Source organism: Halichoerus grypus, chromosome 4, assembly GCF_964656455.1.
Source record: "Halichoerus grypus chromosome 4, mHalGry1.hap1.1, whole genome shotgun sequence".
Lineage (NCBI taxonomy): Eukaryota > Metazoa > Chordata > Mammalia > Carnivora > Phocidae > Halichoerus > Halichoerus grypus.
This window is the reverse complement of record NC_135715.1, coordinates 23,732,502-23,758,239: the sequence shown is the minus strand read 5'-3', so window position 1 is coordinate 23,758,239 and position 25,738 is coordinate 23,732,502.

The following is a 25,738-nucleotide window of genomic DNA, read 5'->3' as shown; positions in this document are numbered from 1 at the left end:
CAGAAATCAATATGTTCTTAGGAAAGGATTTAAATGAGACTATTTTAAACTTTTCTCAAATTTTCCTGAATGATAAGGATTATATTTACTAATTCCTAATTTGAGAAACGTATGGTTTTCTCTTTTAAAAATTGGAATTGCAGTTGCTTACTATTCTTTGTATTTCTATTATTTTCAGTAAATATCTAAAAGTAATAGGATAGTGTGCCAATTTTATTTATAATTCCATTCGTTATCTAGTAGGATATTTTCCGCAGTGAAATAATTCCATTCATATATAGTAGTTATGCATTCTTTTTAATCTTATTATCCCATTGCAGGTAACTTATTCATAGTATTACTTGTTTTACCATATATAGATCAATAATTATTCTTGAGAACAAAGACAGAATCTATACAGTGCGTAATTCCCTATTCTCAATGTTGTATGTTAATGTAATACTTTTCCCCAAATGAGTTAATTTCTTTTTTTAATTGTTTTTCTATGAAAATATATTTTTAATTTAAATTTTTAGGTTACAGAGGCAGAGTTTAATTTATCTTACTCTTAAGCTCCCAATGTATCATATTCACAGATTCATGTAAAAAGCTTTATGATTTTAATTTTTTTTATTTAATTCTGATTTCCTTTTATTTTCCCTCCACCCCTCAGGACTGCCATACACACTTACTCTGACATCTTTTACAAAGTTCCTTAAGTATGCATTTGTATGTGCAAAATACATAACGGTATTTTTGTTTCATAGTTTTACTTTTATAGATTTGGTATCATGCTATAAAATTTAAAGACATTTCTGTGTTTCTGTATGGAAGTATATAATATTTTACTAGATGCTGATCATTTCTTATTGATAGTCATGTTGTTACCATCTTGTTACCACAAATAACATGGGACACTGCGTACTTATACCTGTTTGGATTAGGACTGGCTCATCAGGTTAAAGGGCACAATCATGGGTGCCTGGGTGGCTCAGTTGGTTAAGCTTCTGACTTCGGTCCAGGTCATGATCCCAAGGTCCTGGGCTTGAGTCCCGCATTGGGCTCCCTGCTCAGCAGGGAGTCTGCCCCTGTCCTCTGCTCATGTTCTCTCTTTCTCTCTCTCAAATACATAAGTTTTTTTTTTTTTTAATGGGCAAAATCATAATTAATTTAAATATTTCAAAATTGTTTTCCAGAATGACTGTACCAATTGACTAACTTTCTAAGAGTTTGCTATCTTTCTAAAAATTCTGTATTTCCAAACTGTCCATATCCAAAGCAACACTTTGATGATTTATGTTTATGATTATCTATATTTTGATTGATGGAGTTATATATGCCACCACTGGTTTAATTTGCCTCCTGTATTACAGTGATTTGAGCCATCTCTTCAAGTTGGTGCATTTCAGTGTTCACCTTCTGTGATTTGAATATATTATTGTATTTCCTGGCTCATCCAATTAAATTTCTATTCATTTTATTCACTCAATTTTCACTTCTATGGTCAATATTTTTTTTTAGTACTTCTTGAATCCTATTGACTATTGTTACTACTTCTTGTTTTGGATTACTACTTCTTGTTTGGATTCTAAAATATTATTAGGCATTCCTGTTCAATCAGTTTCGTCCATTTTTGTTTCATTGGTATATGTTGGTTTATTCATTTTATCACTTTAATTTTTCTGTCCTCCTTAATTGTCTTCTAAGTTTTCCCATGTGAACTCATCTTGATTTGCTTGATATTCTCCATATGTAGGTTAGTGATACCGTCCTGTAGCTATAGGTAGAGATAAAAATCTTAGTGAGACCCTAAAATGTGTTCTTCACATGAGTGGAGGAGGGATGTCAGTTTAGGATTTCAATATGAGTCCCACCATTCCATATGAATCCTGCTTTGGGTTATTTCTGAATCACTGCATCATAAACCTTGTTCTTATTTTTTTTTTCTTTGTTTGTTTGTTTGTTTTAGAGAGAGAGAACACGCACATGCAAATGGGGGTGGGGGTGGATGGGGCAGAGGGAGAGAGAGAGAGAGAGAATCTTAAACAGGCTCCATGCCCAGCACAGTGCCCGACCAGACCAGGGGCTTGATCTCATGACCCTGAGATCACGACCTGAGATAAAATCAAGAGTTGGACACTTAACTGACTGAACCACCTGGGTCCCCCTTTGTTCTTATTCTTAAGTGCAGTTGTCCTTTTAATAATTCCCTATATCAAGGGGTTATGGTAAAAGAATTTGGATGCCTGTGGTATAGCCACTCTCAAGCTATAGTAATCCAAAACAAGAAGTAGTAACAATAGTCAACAGATTCGTTCAACCTAGTAAAAGTCCAGTCCTTAGTATTACCCTACTTATTGGCTCTATTGGCTTGCTGATATAAACTTCTTGATATAAACAAATCTTCTTGGTATAAAGAAATCTTTATGGCAAGATTCTAGGATTACACGATCTGGGCCAGTGGTGCATAATAACGAAATCATTTTTATTTATACATTATGCTCTTTTAGAGGGTTTGGGGTAGCATGAACATCCCTGATGCCTTGAAAGCATGAACTGGTGTTTGTGAGTACAGTCTGGGACAGATTATCAGCTTTGAACTCATAATGAATGACTTTGTCATACCTTTAGCTCCAGGCTATCAGAGTCACAACATTAAAGCCAGAACAGGAATAATCCAGACTTTTCTCCCCCAGAAAATTACTAACAATCTGATCCCCTAGTCTTCTCCAGTCATAAGTTTCCATTTCTTCCAACAATTGTTACTGTTTCCCATTATTTGGATCTGACTTTCATTAAAGATCAAATATTTTTTTTTCTTAAATTCCTAGGTTTTTACTCAGCAATTAGAGCTACCAGCTAGTTATGGTTTGCTATGTCTCTTATTCCAGTAAACATTTCAATTCTGAGTTAACCAAAAAATAACTCAAAACTTTTGCCTTTACCAGCCAATGCTAAGAATTAAATCACAGCCTTAAAAATCTAAATCAGTTATGATTGATGGGCCACTACATTTGTCATAAATTTTATTTTCTTCCACTCAAAGCAGGTGCTGGTGGCCCTTGGAGTTATTACAGACTGTCAGGTCATGCTTAAGTGTTCTCAGTGATAAATTTCTCATATTCTCTCTTGATTAAATATGTAGAGCTGAACTTTTTATCTTTATTCTTAGGTTCTCTTTTATTTTCCTTTCTCGAAAATTGCATTTTACTCAGCATGATGTTTTTACCTCCGGTAAACTAGAATGATTTTAATGGAATAAATTTACATTTTCTACTTTACGGAAGTTAAAAAAAAAATGCCCCATACCTGTTACATAGTTTATTTAGGTAATTTCCTTTCACATGGTTGTCTTATTTTTAGTCTAAGTTTGAGTTCCCTTTAGTTCCTAAGAATTATTTATTTTTTGGGTGTCTGGGTGGCTCAGTCGGTTAAGCGTCTGTCTTTGGCTCAGGTCATGATCCTGGAGTCCCAGGACTCAGTCCTGCATCGGACTCCCCGCTCAGCAGGGAGTCTGCTTCTCCCTCTGCCCTTCACCCTGCTTGTGCTCTCTCTCTAGCTCTCTCTCTCTCAAATAAATAAATAAAATCTTAAAAAAAAAGAATTATTTATTTTTAAATAAATTTATGTTCTGAATATTCAGTATTTTTTTTATAGTTTATTAGGTTAAAGTTATACATGGGGAACTGACCTAGTTCATGTATTTCATGGAGCAAGGACAATGGAACATAAGTTATATATTTGAGTCATGGTCCTAAAGGAACATGAGCATCTAGAAAAATAGTTTGGAATATAAGTTGACTCGAAAAATGAAAAATTATGTTTATACTTCAGTGAATAAAACAACCAAAATTTACAATGAGTATTACATGGTTTAACATTAACATGTAAAAAATAGGTCTTCTGGTTGACAGAAGGTCCATCAGTGTGCTGCAATTTCCAAAAATGTATGCGATATTCACTCTTCACTCAATGTGTAGAATAAGAAGGATTATAGTCCAGTGTTAGTTTGTCTCTTTCTGTGAAGTGTTGTCTGTCAAGGAGAATGTGTGAAAGATAGTGAAGATCAAAAGATCTGACCAAAAGTGGAAAACTCAAGGAAATGAGAATTAGCACAGGGAAGGAAAGAGTTATGTAAGTATAATGCTTGTTTCCAAATACATGAAACATTATTTGGTAACAATAACTTTTATTTCCTCAGAGATAATAATTAGCTACAATGTATAAAAATGAATTTGGAAATGAGGATCCTGGAAAAGAAGTAACCAATCAGAAGTTCATTCATATAAAATAGGATAGCAAGGAATGGCATGTTTAGAAATCAAGCACAGAAACCTCAATCATGGGTAATGGGTCTGTTGCCCAAATGCTACTTCTGAGTAGGGAGAAAAACAAACAAACAAAATAGGGATGTATCTCATGGTCAGTCATGTGGCATTGTTTTCAGCAAGTCAAAATTTGAAAGATTTAGATAAATCTGTGTCTTCACAAAGGAAGAATAATCTATGACATGTGGGTCATGATTATAGCAAAATAGACATTAGATCAATGTAAATGATGCTTTTTTTTTTCTCCCTTAAAGTAGTCAGGAAATTCTATGGATTGTCTGTGAATTCCTCATGCCTGAATGGTGGAGGAGGAAAGGAAAACTAGGATTTCATTAATACTCTGCTTTGTGCCTACACTGTGTTAAGAATCTAGAGGGGACAGAGCCTGCAGTAGGAGCTTCTGTGAATCTACTTCTTTGAAAAACAGAGGTAAGGAAAATAACAGGAACCTGAAAACATGTGTTGATTTTAAGACTGTTATTAAAAATACATTACAGAATTTCAATATCTTTGTAGTTATAGTAATCTGATGACTCTACCACACTCATGGTTACTTTTCCAAATTAGTTTGGGCTCCTGAGTGACACTTTTATTCCCCAACTGACTAACCTGCCATCATTCTTCATGATGTCAAGAGCTGTAGGCAGCCTATTAAATCTGGCCTCACAAATCCTTAAACTAATTCACTAAATCAATTTTCATTGCATTCCACTTTAACTTCATATTCCATTGCCATACCAATACATTACTGTAACCAGAAATACACAACCTATAAAATCTTAAACTGCAACATTCTATGTGGCTTAATATTAATCCTCTCTCATCTAAGCCCCTTAAATTATTTCTCTCACTATATGTACTCCTCTAATGCTTTTAGTGAACTACACCATATATAAAAATATGCAAATGCAAATGATCAATTTAAAGAGTAATAAAATGAAAACTCAAGCACACAAGAACAAGTGTGTGTGTGTATGTGCAAGTAATGAGTATTTTATACATGCATGTATATTTTATATAAAGTGTATTTTGTAATTTAATATATAGTAACATGCAATATAGAAATAACACATATAACGTGTGTATATATATATATGTGCTTAGGTGTTTATGTGTTTGTATATGTATGTTTGCATATATACGTATATGTACAGGTATACAGATATACACACATATACATGTATCTCCAATATTTTGGAAAAACCTTATACTCCTACCTAATCACATACCTTTCCCCAGTGATAATTGCTAATTTACACAGTACTTTCTACATCCCAAGTATTATTCTAGGATAGACATAAAAGGAAAGAAAATAAATCAGTAGAAACATTGAAGAGGGGCATATATCCCAGCCCCTGCACCTCCCCTGCTGCTGCCGGGGCAGGGGGAAGGTGGGGCACAGTGCCTGTAATTATTAAACATGAATTCATTTAAAAAATTGAAGAAATACTTTGCCTTTGTTGATCTTACATTCAAATGTGTACCTTTCAGAGCACGGGAAAACGTACAACAATTACATAAAAACATTGTTTGCTAAATGTCAATAAATACTATGCAGAAAATAAAGCAAACAGTGTCATAGAGATCGTTGATTAGGAGGCACTTGCAATTTTAAATGTATTATTCAGAGAGATTTCACTGGGAAGGTGAAATGTGCACTTCCACTTATTATTCATTAGTCCGAGAGAAAAACTTGGCCACTCTGACTTCATAATGATCCTGCCTTATGCAAAAAATTGGTAGAGAACTGGATATTGGTGAATAATGATGCTTCCATATCAGGTTATTACTCCTGTAAGACATGTAACACACCTAGCGTTGCAGGGTGATTACAAGTCTATAGAGAAAATAGGAACAGTTTAAGTACCAAAAATTATACTGTGTATAATAGAGTTATCAGTTAACAAAAAGCCTAGGAAGAAAAGTATTTGCAGGATAAAATACTAGATACTAAATTAAATATAATTTGAATAGATTCCTCCTCTATGGGAGATAAAAATTGAGACTGAAAGAGAGACAACACAAAATCATTTGCTATAAATTGATATTTGACCCAGCCAAAATTTCTATGTGCTCTGTTTATATTTAATCATATTTAATTATCTGTTTCCTAGTTTCTCTTATCTGGGATGTTATAAAATGTTTTAGGTGCAGAATCTAGCATCATTTCTGAAATGAGGCAAACAATAAGGGACAGTTATTAAATTGATAGACAAATAGGTGAACAAATTCACATTAGTGATATGCGAGACTAGGGTTTTAAAATATCTTCACATTCATTTTGAAATCATGAAAAAATGAAAAGTTGTTCATTTTCAATTGTGTGTATATGCAAAAGAGAAAACATCGAAACTATTTTTATTTAGTTTTTCTAGACTGCAATTCTGGGGAAAAAAAAACAAGGCTACTCCTTATATAGGTGTTATGTAAATTCTTAAATGGATTACTAAAGTAGTAGGGTAATAATTTTTTTTAGAATTCATACTTTCTTTACCTACAGTCAAACAAATTTGAGTCTTCAGGGGTTTTAGATGAAGATATTTATCACAATTCACCACTACCAAAAAAAAAGAAAAAAAGGTAAAGATTAAAAAAAGAGAGAGAAAAAGAGGATAACTGCCTAGCTTTGACTTGTGAGCGGAAATTGCTCTTACCACTCAGTGACACAGAATGCAATTGCTGAAACATTAACAATAAGAAAGGCAGCTGAGAAAACTACTAGAGTGGACAGTCACAAAATGCTTTTCCAGTCCATTAGACCACATCATATTCAGCTAGACTTTAACAGATGTTCTGAGATTCCTGTAAAATATTAAAATGCTCTTTAATCCAATCATAGCATTTCAACTGAGGAAACAGCCCGATTTATTGCACCTTTTTAAGCTAATACCAAAGATCCATTGAAGAAGTAGTGAAAGCACAAGGAAGCCCAGGGCAGCTCAGCTTCTTTGGCTCTGGGCCAGCGCCTACTTGCTTGCCACTTCTTGGTGTTATTGCCATGCAAATGCCTGGAAGCCAGGCACTCACTGCATCTGAATTAATACAGAATCAGAACGGGGGGGTGAGGGGGTGGGGGGGCGACAAAAAACAAAAACACAAGCAGAATCACTGTGTGGGAAAAATAAATAAATAAATAAAACAACCCTTGGCGTATTCAATAGCATTTTGAACCTATAAATAAGAATCTAAATTGATTCATTCTGCAGCCAAAGAAAAACAGACATATCAAATCTACCTGGAGGGTTTTCTGAGTGGATGATGACTTGAAAAATTTTTGAAAGAATAAAAGAAATCTTTACTTCTCCTTTATTCAAATAGCTTACCTTACAGACTTTTAAAAAAGTTAAAATGTTAAAAAGTATATTGAAGAGATGTATTTCACAATATAAGAACTATGCAAATGGAAATATATCAATTATTCCAAAGGAAGCGTGATTATTATATTCCAGATAAATTCTATACTGTTCATGTTTTTTTTTTTTTTTTAAAGATTTTTATTTATTTGACAGAGAGAGACACAGTGAGAGCAGGAACACAAGCAGGGGGAGTGGGAGAGGGAGAAGCAGGCTTCCCACAGAGCAGGGAGCCCGATGTGGGGCTCAATCCCAGGACCCTGGGATCATGACCTGAGCCGAAGGCAAACGCTTAACAACTGAGCCACCCAGGTGCCCCTGTTCATGTTTTTTTTTTTTTTTAAATGCAATTAACCACTTTTAACTCTACATCCCAAAACAAAATATTTAATTATACACGTTTTTAAAATTTTAAAGGGTGTGTGTTCTAACCTTTATGATCTGAGAACAAAATAAAACTCCTGTAAATTTACAAATCTTGTATCTTCAATTTTTGACTACTCAATATTACAAAATTAAAATGCTTGGAAAGCTCTACTAAGAACATTTGTTGTGAAAGAGAATATGTATTGTCAAAAAATGATGCTGAGTAAGTTGAGACTTCATTCTTTATGTATAGATCTTCATACTTTCCCTTGTGTTGTTTGTACACAGACAATGTGTTAGACATTAATGCTGTACACCAAGATTTCTGGGTCAGCACTTCATCAAAGCGTATGACAGTGTTTCTCCATCCCCTTCAAGTAGCAATGGCTCTGTGACTTGTTTAGCCAATGGTGTAGTAGTTTAAGCGATGGGAGACAACTCTGGGCGGAAGCATCAAAAGCCACAGCACTATTTATCTTCTTCCCTCCTCCTGCCTTAGTGATCATGCAAACATAGTCAAGATGAAAATGGGAATTGGTCTTTGTCCTCTCATGAGGCTAATACTGAACAAAGCAATTCATTTTGGAAAAGTCATGTCAATATGTGATAAACTGTTGTTTTACTAACCCACTGAAATTTAGAAGCACTTTGCTACCTCAGTGCAAGTGACTCTATCCTGATAAAAACAGAAATAGGCCGTAACAGGAGATGATGCTTTTACAAGTAACTACAATGTGGGACAGACTCTAAAAGTCCTGCAGTGAGCAAAATGGGAGATACTGTTACTGCAGCATGGAAAAATAGTGATTCAAGTGATACAGTGACAAAGACACTAGTAAAATGATCTCTTCTGATAATGTGGAAGACAGATCATGGATGTAATGGCATTTTATCTTTTGAGTAAGAGCTTGGAAAGCAAATATTAGTAGTGTGTGTCATTTGCTATTGACTACATAAAAAGAAGTCAGCTATTAATTTCAGGTTTGCTAAAAGGAATGAAAAGGGATAGAGAGTATAAAACTTTGATAATTTCAAGAAGCAGGTGCTTTTCACACCCAATATCTAAAATATAAAATGAAGGAAGCTCTGGACCACAAAAACATTTAAAACTCATCATTACACTAATTATGAAATCAATTATATGCACATCACGCTTGTTCCAACTTCTGTACAGATTAAGAGGTTTTACATCAAGGGGCTGATAGTGTGTTATACAGTAAGTACTTTCTTTCAATTGGACAAAATACTTCAGGGAAAGGAGACTAAACATTTATCTCATTCTAGCATTGTGGGCTCAAGCTACCTGAGGTAAAACCAAAAAGGAAGGTATAGGGAAAGTAAAAATGAATATAAATATGAGAAATAGATTATGAAAATTATCTTGAGTGTGGTTAGTGTCTTGGAGTGCTATCTATAATAAAAAAATAAACATAAAGCCAAATAAGTTTTAAGGAGAGTTATATTGACCAGTCTGTATTAATCAAAAGGCTAAGAATTTTTGAGAGCTGAAGCTGTCTAAGGCCCCCCATAATCTACTGGCATAAAATAGGATAAATATATTTTTTCCCCTATCAAGCTACTAAGGCCAAAAAACAATGTAAATGCAGGATATCACAGTGCTTCTGGAGAATAATTGACATATAAGCTTCTTCCAGAAAGCAGAACTAAGTTTTCAAGTATCCCCCTTCCCTTATGAAGACATAAAGCATCAAAGATCCTGGACTCTGAGTTCAATCTCATAACTGAATAGGAAATTTGTCTTACTTGGGAACTTTGTGGGTAACTAGTTTACATGGAAAGCAATTAAACTAAATATTTACAGTCCAGAAGGGAAGACTATGATAGTCATTCAAGTTATGCTAATAATCTGGCCCTCTATTTTCTGCATATATGATAGGAATGTACTTTTTTAAGGTTCTTAATTAAGGGAGGTCTGTACTTGAAACTCCTTTTAGTCAAAGAAATGTGAGTACATGTGATATGTGTCATGTCTGCACAGAAGCTCTTAGAGAAGCTCTGAGCTTCCTTCCCCCAACTTCAGGATCACTGGAAGCACATATTAAAAGGGAGTGTCCATCAGCCTAGATCTTGGACTGACTACTATGAACCGAGGCCCTTGCCAATCTGCACAACAGTAGGATGAATAAAATTATGTCCTCAGTTATGTTACATTACTGCTATTTTGGAGTTGCTTTATTTAATCTTAGCAAATTTACAAATCTAGCCTTTAGTCTGTGATGCAGAACAAATATTCTTTAGTTTTCTATTTAAGAAATAAAATAATGACAAAAGCAAAGATTTCTGTTTTATACAAACCACTATTATATAAAGGGGCTAATGACCAAAGCACAAGCACAAAATATAATATTGGGCAGATTAAGTTGACCGTTTAGTTCAACTCATTAATTCATGTAACAAATTTCATTAGCCTTTCTTTCTTACTTTTACTATGGATCAGGACAAAAGAGTTCACAATATAGTTAACAAGTGATAGAAATATATCATGATAAAAGTATGCAAAGTGCTATTTTGAGTAGGAGGGGCTCTGTTTCTAACATAACAAAGTAGCTAATCTGAAATTCCTCTTGCTAGAACACCTAAAATCTGGGGGTGACATAACCAAGTATAGTCTTAAATATACAGGTTAGTTTGCAAGAAAATAAGTGCAAGCTTCAAATGCATAATTTTATGATGTGGCATCTAGGAAAGTTTGCCCATCTTATTAACAAAAAAGCTTGTGTTGAATACCTATGATGTGTATGTGTGTGGGGGGTGGGGATGCAAGGCAGGAGATAAAGCCTTGGGACAATCTATGATAAGGAATTTTGTAACAAGGATGGAAATTATAATAAATAATTTTAAAGAATATACCCCTCAATTAAAGAGTGGTCTACAGAAAGGAAACTTGCCTGTCTGCCTTGATTCCGTGGGAGAAAACAAGAAATCATGTCTTTGAGCAGGCATGTCCATTCAGAATCCCGTAACTGAGCAATTAATATACAAAGACGTATGATAGTGATACAGTTGATGTATCTGGCAGAAGCTGTCACAAATGCTCTTAAGTAAACTGTTAAGCATCTCATGATATAAGAATCCATCTTTCAGCATAATAAATACATACTTAGGTGATGGATATTAAGGAGAGCACTTGTGATGAGTACTGGGTGTTATATCTAAGTGATGAATCACTAAATTCTACACCTGAAACTAGTATCACACTGTATGTTAACTAACTGGAATTTAAATAAAAACTTGGAAAAAATAAAAACATATACATGTAAAATTAAATAAAATGAAAGGATTTGGACATCCAAGAAATAAAATACGTATTTTTAAAATATTTAAATTAATTTAAAAAATAGAATATAAACAAAAAAATAGCCTCTGTAAAAAAAAAAAAAAATAGATAGAAAACGTAGATTTGAAAAAACAACCAAGTTGAAGTTAAATATGCAATAGTGTAAAAGGCGAAAGATTTATGCAATCTGAAGAGAAACCAGAGTGATGGAAGCCTGGTGATGGGTATTAAGGAGGGCACATTCTGCATGGAGCACTGGGTGCTATATGCAAACAATGAATCATGGAACACTACATCAAAAACTAATGATGTAATGTATGGTGATTAACATAACATAATAATAAAAAATAAATAAATAAATAAAAAGAAATGCATGAGTTAGAACACAGAAAAAAAAAAAAAAGAAAAAATATGCAATAGTGGACTAAATAGTAAATCAGGTATAATTCAACAGAGAATTGGTTGAATAATGCAGAAACATCACAGGAACATTAAGAAATAATATAAAGAAAGGTTATGAGACATGTAGGATCTAATAGAAGTTCCATCAAGGGAATGAGTAAAACAGACTTTAAACTGAAATCCTAAGCATATTCTAGATAAAATGAAAAAAAAAAAAAAACAACATGTATTTTCAGATTCAGGAAGCACAGCAAGTTTTAAGCATGATAAAAATAAACCAGTACCTAGACATTGTCATAATTAAATTACAGAAGCACATATGGAATAAGAGATTGAAAAGGTATAGAAATATAAATAATAATAATAAATATTATCTCCAAGGAATGACAGCATGGCTGACAACTTTCTTGAGTAAGAAAGATAAGAAGCTAAAATACAATGAAAGATCTTTTCAAATTCCTGAAAGAAAATCACTTCTATTTCACATTTCTATATAAAAATCAACTCTAACTAAGAGGAAATATGATATAACAACATTAATACCAAGACAGAAAGTTTAGCACTAGGAAATCTCATTTTAAGAACTAGCAAAAGGTATGCATGCAGAAAAAGAAAAGACAGCATATATAACTACTAAGTAATAAATGCTTCCTTCAAAAGTAACAGTTAAGGGGTGTATGAATAAAAGATCAGGTTATCCAAGTGGAAAGAAAATGAGGAATAGAGCAGGCATGAAAAGAATCATATTTCAGATATATGAAAGGTTATCCTGAGGTTGAGGAATGGGATCATAGGGCAGACCTGGGGGAAATATGTAGATTCAGGATCAAAAGCAACATAACAGCCATATTACAATTTCTTACATGTTATTCCAGGGCAGTATACTATTATTAACCAGGCAATGGAGAGGGAGAAAAAGGCCTTAAATAGAATGCTGACATTCAGGTTGTGTTACCAAAATACAATATTACAGCAGATATTGTAGCAATTTTATGGGCAGATTGTAAGGGGAAGCAAACACACATGTAAAGGAAACTTCTGAAAAAATCCTAAACAAGAATAATGGAAGTGGAAATGAAAATTCTATAAAGTTAGAAAAGTAAGTTTTAGTGAGTCATTTTGTAAAAAAAAGAAGAGGAAGAAAAAATGGTAATGCCATTCACTCATTCATTTATCCCGAGTGTCTGGGAGGATATTAATCAAATTTATTGTGGTAGGAATTAACCAAAGGGAAAGAAATGTGGGATGATTGAATAGGAATGGGAAAAATGCTTTACTATTTTTAGGGGTGAGTATATAAAAAAGAATGATATGATCCCTTTGTTTTCAGGGAAAAATGACAAATATGAAATTTATATACCATATTGCATAAAAGGCTAATTATTTTATGCAAAAAGTACAATGAGAGCAAAAGTCTGAATAACAATAGTTTAACAAGGTAAGCCTCATTAGGTTTGTGTTCTTATTAAAAACACTGAGCTCAAAGTTTCCTTTTCTGCCATACATACGTACAATCTTGGAAAAATCTAAACACAGTAATGACATTCTCATGTTTTTATTTTTTATTTTAACATTTTAATTATGGCATGAAATAAGGTAGAATAATATTTCATACTTAAAGGAAACAATCAAATAATTTAAAAAACTATTTTCTTCCATATAGATGACCTATGACAAAAATAGCTTTAAAAATTTTTATTTAGTATTATTTCAAATAATTCAATCACACAGAATCCACCAAGGGAAAACAACTTAGTGTTTTGGTGACTGTTATACACTTTGGTTACCACTTTCTTGCAAAGTTCAGAGGTACTAATTCCATGTTCTAGGCAGTGACAGCAGAAACGAAAGTCATTAAGTCTCTCATCTTCCTAAAATGCAATCTCTATCTTACATGCATTGAGGGACACTCAAGTGTTTATCTTGTAATGGAGGTGTCTGGACCTGTTGGATTTAATTTGGCTGAGCTCACTCTTACTGAGGTATACTGACTGCTAAGGAAAATATTTTGTGTGTGTGTGTGGGGGGGGGCATATCCAAAATGAAAAAGCTGGGAGAAAAGCATCTCTTTGTAGGGAAACTGACACATCTGGGCTATATAAGTGTCAGCTCTAAGAGGGGATGCTAGTGTGGTCCCTCCTCCAGCTCTGTTAATGTTGCCTAATATCAACTTAGGTTTCCTTCTTAAGAATGCAGCATGGCTGGGGCGCCTGGGTGGCTCGCTAGGTTAAGCATCTGCCTTTGGCTTAGGTCATGATCTCAGGGTCCTGGGACCTAGCCCTGCCTCAGGCTCCCTTCTCAGTGGGGAGTGTGCTTTTCCCTCCCCCTTTGCCCTTCACCCCCCTCTCCACTCCACTCTATCTGTCTTTCAAATAAATAAATAAAATCTTTTTAAAAAGAAAAAAAAAGAATTAAAAAAAATGCAGCGTGGCCATATGGGATCTACCTTACCCAGACCTCCCCTAATGCCTGATTGACAAGGGGATACCAAAGGGCAGTCCCTTGCCTCAAGGTGGGAAAAATGTTAAAGTTTGTGCTCCAGAACTTGTCTGTGTTTCTATACTTGAGAATACATTCTTGCTCAGTTTTCTTCTTCTATCCTTTCCTGCTTTCTCAATTCCTCTTCTCCTGAAAGCATTCCCCAAATAATATTTGAACTAGAATCCCCATCTCAGGATCTATTCCTAGAAAATAACTGACTTAAGTAAGCTTTTCTTCCCCCTACCTCCCCTCAAAGTGAGCAGTCTCATTGAACATTATTACATTTAATTAAAGTCCCTCTAGTCAAACAGGCCAGAGACTTCTGGGTTAAAGCTCTTTGGGTTTTTTCACTCATCCACTTACCTAAGAAATTCTCCAGATTGCTGTCATTTCCTTTAGGGTTGAATAAACACTGGTGCACATGCTTCAGAGCTATGGCAATTGCTCAATATCTCTGAGAGAGCAAATATTTCAGGGAGGTAACATCTATATAGCAACTCAACTAACCCTAGATTTATATATACAATTATTCATCTGAAGCTAAAGAAGTCTTTTGGTATAACTAGTGCTTTGGAAGATTGAGTGCTGACCATCACATTTTTGTTGAAAGAAACCTCTTGAATTAATTTTATGACTGAATAGAATCCATTATGTATTAGAAAACTTAGTATTAATCAATAGTGTAAAAAAAGCATTTGACAAAATCCAACCAGTATTCATGATAAAAAGTCTCAGTAAACTGTTTCCTCAACTTGATAAATAATATCTGCAAAAAACCCTTCAGCTAACATCAAATGTAGTAGTGAGAAACTTGAAGCCTTCCCATTAAAAGCAGGAGCAAGGCAAGGATGTCCTCTCTTACCACTGCTTTTCAACATCATACTAGGAGTCCTAGCTAATGTAGTAAGAAATGAAAGGAAGAATTGGGAAGGAAGAAATACAATGGTATTTTTTTCTAGATAACATGATACTTTATGTGGAAAATCCAAAAGAATCTACAAAAAAATCTCCTGGAACTAATTGATCATAACAAGGTTGCAGGATACAAGGTAATATAAAAAGTTAATTGCTTTCCTATATATCAGCAGTAAGCAGGTGGAATTTGAAATTAAAAACACAATACCATTTACATTAGCAGCCCCAAAAACCAAAGTACTTAGGTATAAATCTAACAAAATTTGGCCAGAATCTATATGAGCAAAACTATAGAACTTTAATAAAAGAAATCAAAGAACCATATAAATGGAGAGATATTCCACATTCATGTATGGAAAGATTTAATATTGTCAATATGTTAGTCCTTCCCAACTTGATCTATAAATTCAATGCAATTTCAGTCAAAATCTCAGCAAGTTATTTTGAGGATATGAAAAAATAAAATGATTCTAAAGTTTACATGGAGAGGCAAAAGACCCAGCCTATCCAGCACAATATTGAAGAACAAATTTGGAGGACAGACAATGCCCAACTTCAGGACATACTATAAAGATACAGTGATTAAGGGCGCCTGGGTGGCTTAGTTGATTAAGCAACTGCCTTTGGCTCAGGTCATGATCCTGGAGTCCCGGGATCAAGTCCCGCATCAGGCTCCCTGCTCAGCAGGGAGTCTGCTTCTCCCTCTGACCCCCCACTCATGTGCTCTCTTTCTCTCTCTCTCTCATTCTCTCTCTCTCAAATAAATAAATAAAATCTTAAAAAAAAAAGATACAGTGATTAAAACCATGTGGTACTGGCAAGAGAATAGACAAATAGATCAATAGAACATAACAGAGAGCCCAGAAATAGGTCCACATAAATATCGTCAACTGATCTTTGACAAAAGAACATACAGTGGAGCAAAGATATTCTTTTCAACAAATGTCACTGAAACAACTAGAAAGTTACATGCAAAAGAAAGAAAGAAAAAGAAAGAAAGAAAAGAAAGAAAGAAAGAAAGAAAGAAAGAAAGAGAAAAAGAAAGAAATTAGACACAGACTTTACACCTTTCACAAAATTAACTCCAAAAGGATCACAGACCTAAATGAAAAACATAAAACTATAGAAGTCCTAGAAGATAACAAGGAGAAAACCTAGATGTTGGGTATACAACATTAAAGACATGATCCATGTCTTTGATAAGCTGGACTTTATTAAAATTAAACCTCTGGTATGGAAGAGAAAATGTCAAGAGAATTAGAAGATGAGCTACAGACTGGAGAAAATATTTGTAACAGACAAATCTGTTAAAGGACTGTTATTCAAAATATACAGTGAACTCATAAAACACAACAAAAAGAAAACCATCTGATTAAAAAATGGGCCAAAGATCTTAATAGACACTCACCAAAGAAGATATATAGATGGCAAATAAGTATATGAAAAGATACTCCACATCATATGCTGTTAGAGAAATATAAATAAAAATAACCATGAGATAGCACTACATACCTATTAGAATGGCCAAAATCCAAAACAATGACAACATCATATGCTGGCAAGGATGCAGAGCAACAAGAACTCTCATTCATTGTTAGTTGGAATGCAAAATAGTACAGCCACTTTGGAAAATAGTTTGGAGGTTTCTTACAAAACAAAAATACTCTTACCATAAGATCCATCTATTGATATCTTGATATTTACCCAAAGGAGTTAAAAACTTATGCTCACACAAAAACATCAAAATGTTCTTCAGTAGGTAAGTAGATAAACTGTGGTACATCCAGACAATGCAATATTACCCAGAACTAAAAAGAAATGAGCTATCAAGCCATGAAATGATATGTAGAAAACTTAAGCACACATTAGTAAGTGGGAGAAGTCAATGTTCAAAGGATACATACTGTATGATTCCAACTATGTGACAATAACAAGATCAATGATTGCCAGGGATTGGGTGGGGATAAGAAGTGAATACCTGGGGTGCAGAAAATTTTTATGGCAGTGAAGTACTCTCTATGATACTGTAATGAAGAATAAATGAGAATATATATATATATATATATATATATATATATATATATATATATATATATACTTCCATATCCACAGCCTGTGTAAAATTAAGTTGATTTGTAGTGATAATGATGTGTTAATGTAGACTTGTCAATTATAACAAATGTAACACTCTGGTAGAGGATGTTGATAACAGATAATACTATGCATGTGAGGGCAGGGGATATGTAGGAAATCTCTGTAACTTCCTCTTAATTTTGCTATGAACCTAAAACTACTCTAAAAAATAAATTCTATTACAACTCTTAGGAAGAGAAAATATACAAAGCGGAGGCTAAATCATCTTGGGTTATTGAAGAATTCAGATTTTTGGGGAGGCATAAAAGAACATATATAAAATATTTAAAACGATCATTGTGATAACATGGCATCAAAAAGAAAGTGGTTATCACAGATAACCAATCTATGTCAAATGCAGCTAATAAAATGAATGAACTGTAGTGTGAAAATGGTCATTAGATTGGCATAGTAGAGATCACTGGGCTTCTTTCTACTATTTGGTAGGATCTGATGGGCCTGGACTCAAGAGATTTCAATAGGAAAAAAAGCAAGAAAATGTGAGTAGAATACTATTTTTTGATGATTTACTACAACTCAAAAGCACAGAAAAGAGTATAGTGGCAATTGGAGGGAGATGTTGGGTTAAGAGTGCTGTTTGTTCATTAGTTTTGTGTGAAATATATTATAGTGTTTCCTAATGTTGATATGAATTGCTATTCAGGAAGAAAGGGAAACTTATGAACAGTAATTTTTTGTATAGGTGCACCAGTGGATTCAAATGCACACATGGAGACTCTTGGATGGAAACATTTATAATTCATCCAGATAATAGAGGAAAAGATAGAATCAGGAAGTTTGATAAATTTGTCATGGGGTAGATGCGGGAAATTTCTTGATTGCCTGAACTAGCTCAGTTGTATAAGAAGCAAAGTTGTCAACTGATTCAGGACTGAGAAGAAGACTTGGGGAATTAGTTTTATAGAAAAGAAGGAAAAACCAATTAATAGGATAAGTATAGGAGTGCCCACTTGAGAGTTATGTTGATTAATGAAAGGTGTGTGTGTGTGTGTGTGTGTGTATGTGTGTGAGTGTGTGTGTGTGTGTGTGTATGTATCCCCAGCTATATTCACATGCTTCATTGCAAGACAGAATGTTTAATTCAAGTATGGCTGTAGTCCACACGCCCCAGTTTCAAGAGTTTAATCAAGGGAGAGAGAGCAAACTTGAGGATATGTGCAAGGGGTAATTACACACATGGACAATTGGTTCTAAGACCTATAAGCAGAGAGGTTGATGAAAAATGAAAAGGTCAGTGGTTTGAAGGTCATGGAAAAGTCTATTAAAATTTTAGAATCAAGATATTTGAATGATTAAACTATAAAGATAGAAGGTGGTAGTTAGGGAGATAAGTGAAATTGAGATTCAGGAGGTGGTTCTATTATTGCTATTTAAAAATTCAGGTGTAGCAATTAGAATGTCTGAGGTAAGGTGGGAGAAAAATTCATTAGAAGGGAGGAGGTCAAGAAAGTATAGAGAATAGATGATATGTTTATATTGAATGATCATAAATGATGAAATATATAATTGGTGAAATACAATGAAATGCACTTAAATCTTCCCTGAATAAGGAGAAATACAGAAGGGAGTAGATGACTGCAAACAGGGAGGAACCAAGTTGTTTTATAGGAAGGCATAGAGATCCAAGTGTTGGTCATTTTGAGTGTCTAGATGTTAAGGAATTCGGGGAGGTTGAATTCTTTGTGGGAGCTCAGATAACCTAGAATGTAGGGTATGATGACTCTAGCTGTCTTGTTAAGTTAGAGTTAGTCATGGTGCTTATGTTCATGTGGGTAACATTCCTCTTTATAGTCTCCTTTATGGGAGTGACTCTTAGGAAGAACATTTAAGTGGAAGTAATGGAAAGTACAAGTCTCTGCAGGAACATTGGGAGCTCTCTGGGTCTTACTTCAACTGTGCTATCTTACTATATGAAGGAAAGCAAGAAATGAAGAGCCTTATAGTTAATGTTAGAACCTGGATGAAAGCAGGAACAACTCATGCCACCCCACCAATTATTTAACAGAGCAAAGCTTAATGACAAATCTTTCTTAAGCTACTATTATATATGACATGGTGTTGGCCAGCATGTTATTTTTATTAATATTTTTGAATATTATAATAACCTTGAGTACTCACTGATGTATTATTTCAGGGATATCCTGATGTTATAAATGTGTCCTCATTCAGGGGAACCAAACAACTAAAGATACAAAATAAAAAAAAAATTCAAAATTATTGAACATTCATAAATGAACATTCGTAATTGAGCTTATCAAATATCTTTCTTGTCTAGTATTTTTTTGGTACTAAGTTGTACTTTTTACTTTTCTCAATCACCTGGACAATTTTTAAAGCAAGCATATATTCATTTTATTTCTTTGTTTGCAGAGATCCAAAATTATTATGATTAGTATTACTTTAGTGTAAATAAATCAAAGAAATATTTTGTTTACCAAGTAAAATTTCAGACATTTTAAAAAAGTGGTTGAAAATTTTCAATATTTAGTAAAAGAGAAATATATGTAGAAGGATAGCAAATGGAAAAGCAATAGAAGTTTGACCAAATTTACAATTTATCTGAAAGTCACTCAAACGCCTTGTTGTAAAAATAATTGAGCTGGAAATACAACGCAAACTGTTCTTCATAGAATAAAAACAGTTACTACTTTGTCCATGCTAGGGATGTGACAGTTTCATTTATTTTCAAATATTACAGCTTTTCAGTTCCCAGTTCCTTTTGGAAACAAGAGTAGGGAAGCGTGAAAATTTTATAGAGTATGGAATATAACATAAAACAGAACTTTAAGGATATAAGTCTAAATAAAATTTCAATATAAGTGAAATAGTATTAAAATCATCCTTTATTATATTAGCATCAAAGCTTTTGCTATGTAAATAACTTATTACAAGTTACAGAGATTTCCTATATATCCCCTGCCCTACAGGCATAGGATTTTAACATGGCTGGCAAAAGACAGTGCAACAGGGGTCAAGTAAGTGTGAAACAATATTATAAGAATAATGACTAGAACCATGTTTTCCTGATTCAAAACATTTTTGATTGTATATCTTTTCATAAACATTGCAATACTGGGGGACAGGAAACAAAGCATACTCATTTATCCTAATTCAACTCAGAGGGTTCACTTCAGCTATTTTGAATATAGGCAAGTTTATTGGTCAAGAAGGTAAGTTTATTTCCAAACAGCATTTTTTACTTTTTTTTAATATTACATTATAAAAGTTATATATAATGATATTACTTTATTAGAATAAAAAAAAATATTCCAGGAACTGAAAAATTAAATGTTTGGTTACTGTGTGGATTAGTTTTATAAAATATAGGGGTAATTTAGTTGTTTTAAAAAATTGTTTGAGAGGCTGGCCTCATATTTTCAAAATCTATGTCCTGAGGCGTTCAGAGACTCAAGAAACCATTAACAAACACGTGTGCACGCACACACATACTTCTTGGGTAGGTTTTTATATTGTACAGCATAGATATTGTATTTGTTTATTATTAGGTAGGTTTTATTAGCACAAAACTACCAAATTATAACTTGCGAGACTTGGGTCCTGTTTCTTGCTCTTGCTAGTTTAATTCTATCACCTTGAACTGATGATTACCCTCTGAATATCCTCCATAGAGATAATAACAATGCCCTCATCACATGCATATTGTGATAACTTAAAGAGTTTGGGTATGGCATACAGTATAACAATACAAGAGAATATTTTAATAATTATGAAAGGTTCCAAAAATAGGCTTTTGCCGCCTCCTGAATTGCCAGAATTCCTCTAGAAGGCTTTATTAAATGCCAGGACTTTGAGCATTTAAGTTTTATGTAAGCCTTGTGGTAACCACAAAGCAACAATCTAGAATAGATACACACAGGGTCTATATCTAATTGTTCTGTGTCCCAGTCCTAACTTAAAGAGAAACTTTCACAATGTCTGGAGTCCTTAATATCCTGCAAATGGAGGAGGATGCCCTCAAATTTCTTGCAGCAGACACCCACTTAGGTAGCACCAACCTTCACTTCCAAACAGAACAATAAGTAAATAAGTTCATACAAAAGTAAAAGCAAGGGCATCTATATCATAAATCTGAAGACAACCTGAGAGAAGCTCCTGCTGGTGGTAACTCCTGCCATCGATGTCATCAAAAACTCGGCTGACGTCAGCATTGTATTCTCCACAGATACCTGCCAGAGAGGTGAGCTGGAGTTTGCGGCTACCGCTGGAGACACTACTATCACGGGCTGCTTCACGTCTGGATCCGGGCAGCCTCCTGTGAACCGCGACTTCTGGTGGTTACTTATTTAAGGGCTGACCAGTATCCCCTCAAGGAGCATCTTATGTTAGCCTGCCTATCATTGCTCTGTATAACACAGACTCCGCTCTGCATTATTTGAAGGGAGCCCCCCAGTGCAACAAGGGAGCTCCCTCAGACGGTCGCTGTGGTAAGATGTCGGTGGCAAGTTGTGCACATGCGCACCACTGTCTCCCATGAGCACCCACGGGAGGTCTCGCCTGCTATTCCCTTCCACAGAAATCCTGAGGAGATTGAAAAGGAAAAGCGGGACCCAGCTAAAAGGGCTGTGACGAAGGAGGAATTTTAGGGCGAATGGAACTGTCCAGCGCCTGAGTTTACTGCTACTGAACCCAGAGTCACAGACGGGTCCGAAGGTGCACATGTGCCCTCGGTGCCTCTTCACGGTTCCCTACCGAGGACTGGAGCATGCCGGCCACTGCGGAAAGACGGATCTGCAGCTCCCACTGCTCTGGCCAGGGAATGGGTAAGAACCACCACTGAGTGTGGTTTTAAGCTATTCTTCCATAGATTTTCTTCTAAAATTTCTCCTTCTTACTCTATTTTAAAAATGGATAATTGATTAATCCTGGATTTTTTCTCCAAAATTTCACTTTATTTTTTTAACGATGTTATTTTTAAGCATCTGTACACCCAACATGGGGATTTGTTTATTTATTCATTCGTTTATTTATTTATTTGAGAAAGAGAGTGCACGTGTGAATGGGGGAGGGGCAGAGGGAGAGAGAGAATCTCAAGCCGATTTCCCTGCCTAGGGGGAGGGGGGTTCGATCCTAGGACCCTGAGATCATGACCTGAGCCGAAATCAAGAGTCAGACGCTTAACCAACTGAGCCGCCCAGGCGCCCTCATCCACATATTTTTAAAACAGAAAATGGAGGGCACCTGGGTGGCTCAGTCGTTAAGCACCTGCCTTAGGCTCAGGTCATGATCCCAGGGTCCTGGGGTTGAGTCCCACATCGGGCTCCCTGCTTGGCGGGAAGCCTGCTTCTCCCTCTCCCACTCCCCCTGCTTGTGTTCCTGCTCTCGCTGTCTCTCTCTCTGTCAAACAACAACAACAACAACAACAACAAAACAGAAGATGGAAGTAAGATTGATAGAAAATAAGTAGTTTCTTAAAAACCAGGGTTGTTTCTTTGTTAGGTACAGAGCTGTGACACAATGCTAGCCATGTTGGCTTTCACAGCATGGTGTTTTGGGGTCCCATCCCTTCAGTGAGAGTCCTAAAAGTTGGGGCACTAAATATGCAGTTCAAACCCTTTGTTCCCCAGGTGGAAGCTGGGAATTGGGGCTTCCCTACCGATTTTATGGCACTGTGTCTGGGTGGAGTTTATGGTAAACCTTTCCTACCTGTTGCCACAAGGGTGTTTTCTCATTTGCCTGATGTGAAGGAGTCATTCATCTAGTCCTGGATTTCTCTGAGGGAATGGCTCCCTGTGGAGCTATGTATTCAGTTTGTTCTTGGGGTAAGGGAAGTTCAGGAGTCTTCGATGTCACCCTCTTCATCCCTCCTTCTTACTCTATTTTAAAAATGGATAATTGATTAATCCTGGATTTTTTCTCCAAAATTTCACTTTATTTTTTTAACGATTTTATTTTTAAGCATCTGTACACCCAACATGGGGATTGAACTTAAAACCCTGAGATCAAGAGTTGCATGCTCTACTGCCTGAGCCAGCCAGGCGCCCCTCCAAGATTTTACATGTTGGCTTATTTGTTAAAATATTATACTGGCTAATAGATATCTGACAAACAGATTTCACCCTTGGATTCCCTTAGATCTCTTAGAATAAAATCTGCTTGGAAAAGTAATATTAAGTCTAAAGTTTGCAGGAATAATAAACATTTTGTTCAGGATGTGAACTGTCGTCCTAGGACTATGGTTACTTTTCGGTGTTACATTCTGTTCTTGTTAATTAAAAGATTCCCCAAAAGTTCGAAACTTCTTTGGTTAACAATCTCTTATCTACAAATCAAATTATTTTAGACCACTTTGCTTTTTCGTAATTTCCAAGGACAAAAGATCAAAGATGAGAGCTAAGTCAGCATTTGATGCATAAAGGTCGTTAACTTCTTAGCTATAAACTAGAAATGTATCACTTATAAACTAATCAGCCAAGTAGCAAGTCATCTGTAAAATGATGTTGTTTAAACTCAAATACCTCACTGATCCCAAGAAGTTCAAGTTTGGACTTTTTTTTTTCATACTTCTCACTGTTTTTTTAAAAAATAATGTCAATCTAATAGATTATATTAGAAATTGCTGTTTTAAGTTTCCACATGGGGCTACAGTGATGAAGAAATAAGGAAGTCTGCTAATTTGAAATTTTCTCCAAATTACCTTGTATATCCATTTAAGAGAAAATCCAAGCATGCATCAAATTCTTTATTATCCTGAAAAGGGAAACATAGAACTACAACTCTTTTAGGAATTAAGTAAACTTTCAAGACGTGACAAGAATACCGAAATGTTAAAAAAAAAAAAAAAATAGTGAGAGCTGGGATTGTCTACTGGAAATCAAAACAAAATATACACATACAGATTTTAGAGTAAAGAAAACCTGTGTTTAAATATCTGCTTCGACATTAAGTAACTATATACTCATTTTCATTCATATTTTTATTAGTGAATTGAGTAAAGTAGAAAACAAATCAAAGAATTATTGCTTTAGTTTATATTAAATCTTGTTGTTCTTTTACATTATTGAAGAAATCATCATCCTTTAGGATAATTCATTTGTAAAACTCTGCTGTTGAAGAAATCTTGACTGAGATAAATATGCTATTTGACCCAATCCTATTAATTTTTAAAGCCTACTGAAGTAAAGCATATTGTAAGAATTTTTTTCGTGAAGTTGTTTACTAGTATTTCACTTAACTGCACGTTTTGGAACTTAACATCATCCATTTAGTACATACATGGATTGGATTATCACATATATCATTCATGTTCAAAACAACTACCTATGTATTGATACCAGGCTAAGTATCATGTTCATTTTGCAGAGGAGAACACTATGGCTCTGAGAGTTTAAGCTTAATATCCTGCTTTTCATAAAGTCAAAATACCACCAAAACAGAGCTCAAGGAACATTGGACTGAACTCTAAAAGAAAACATACAACTCTTCACAAACCATTACCTATTCACTTGATAAGAAAAAAAAAAAAATGACGTGCTGTCAAATTACCTTCACTTAGTATGTGACTTAACTACTTCAGATGTAAAGAAATTTGAGTAAGAAAATATAGTTCTTCTTTCTTATAAAGCATTTCAAAAGACTTCATTGTTCACAGTGCTTGAGTTTCAATTTGATGTGGACTCTTGACTTTTGTTCATTGAAGCATTTCCTATTAGCATTCTAATTACATCAAACACACATACTGGATCTGTTATTTTGTACTTATTATTTCCATATAGACTTTACTGAAAATTAGGCTCTAACTTACATTATCTCAAAGGAGTTACAGAACATGACATTTAGTACTTTAGAAAAGTTGCATTAGTTTTTTAGGTTGTAACCGTAGTGGATATATGTGTGCCTCTTGTCTTTCAAGCCTGAAATTAATTTCCTGAAATGTGCATTTTAACTATATGATAAGCATTGAGTCCCAAAAAGAGTTTGCTTCAGTGAAGAATAACTAAGCCTGGGGCATTGCTTTCAGTCTTTAATAGAATGCAGATTACCCATTAAAAAGCAAAGCCTTCATTTCATAAATTGAATAGAAAGATGATTGAAATAATTATAACTGGTTAAAAGTAGGTCACTTTGAAAAGTCAAATCTAAGCATCTCTCCAGAGGGCTTGTAGTGTTTTTATTTAATTTTGAATAGAAAATATTTTCATTTATTTTAAACATCGAATGTTTTGTTCTCTTCCCTTAAAACTACAATTGATTGGAGTGAATAATTCAACATTAAGTCTTTATTTAAAAAATAAATTCTGATTTTTTTATTAATTTTAGATAAGCACATCTTCAGTATTCGTTAAGATTAAATCCCCTACAGAAAATATTTATTGTTCTACTTTGCTAGCAACTCAACCTTATAATAAGTAGCATGGTTTAAGAATCACTCACTCTTGAAAGAAGATAAAAGTATGGTGAAATATTTTAGATGTTAAAAGAAAAAAAATACAAAGGCCAACCTA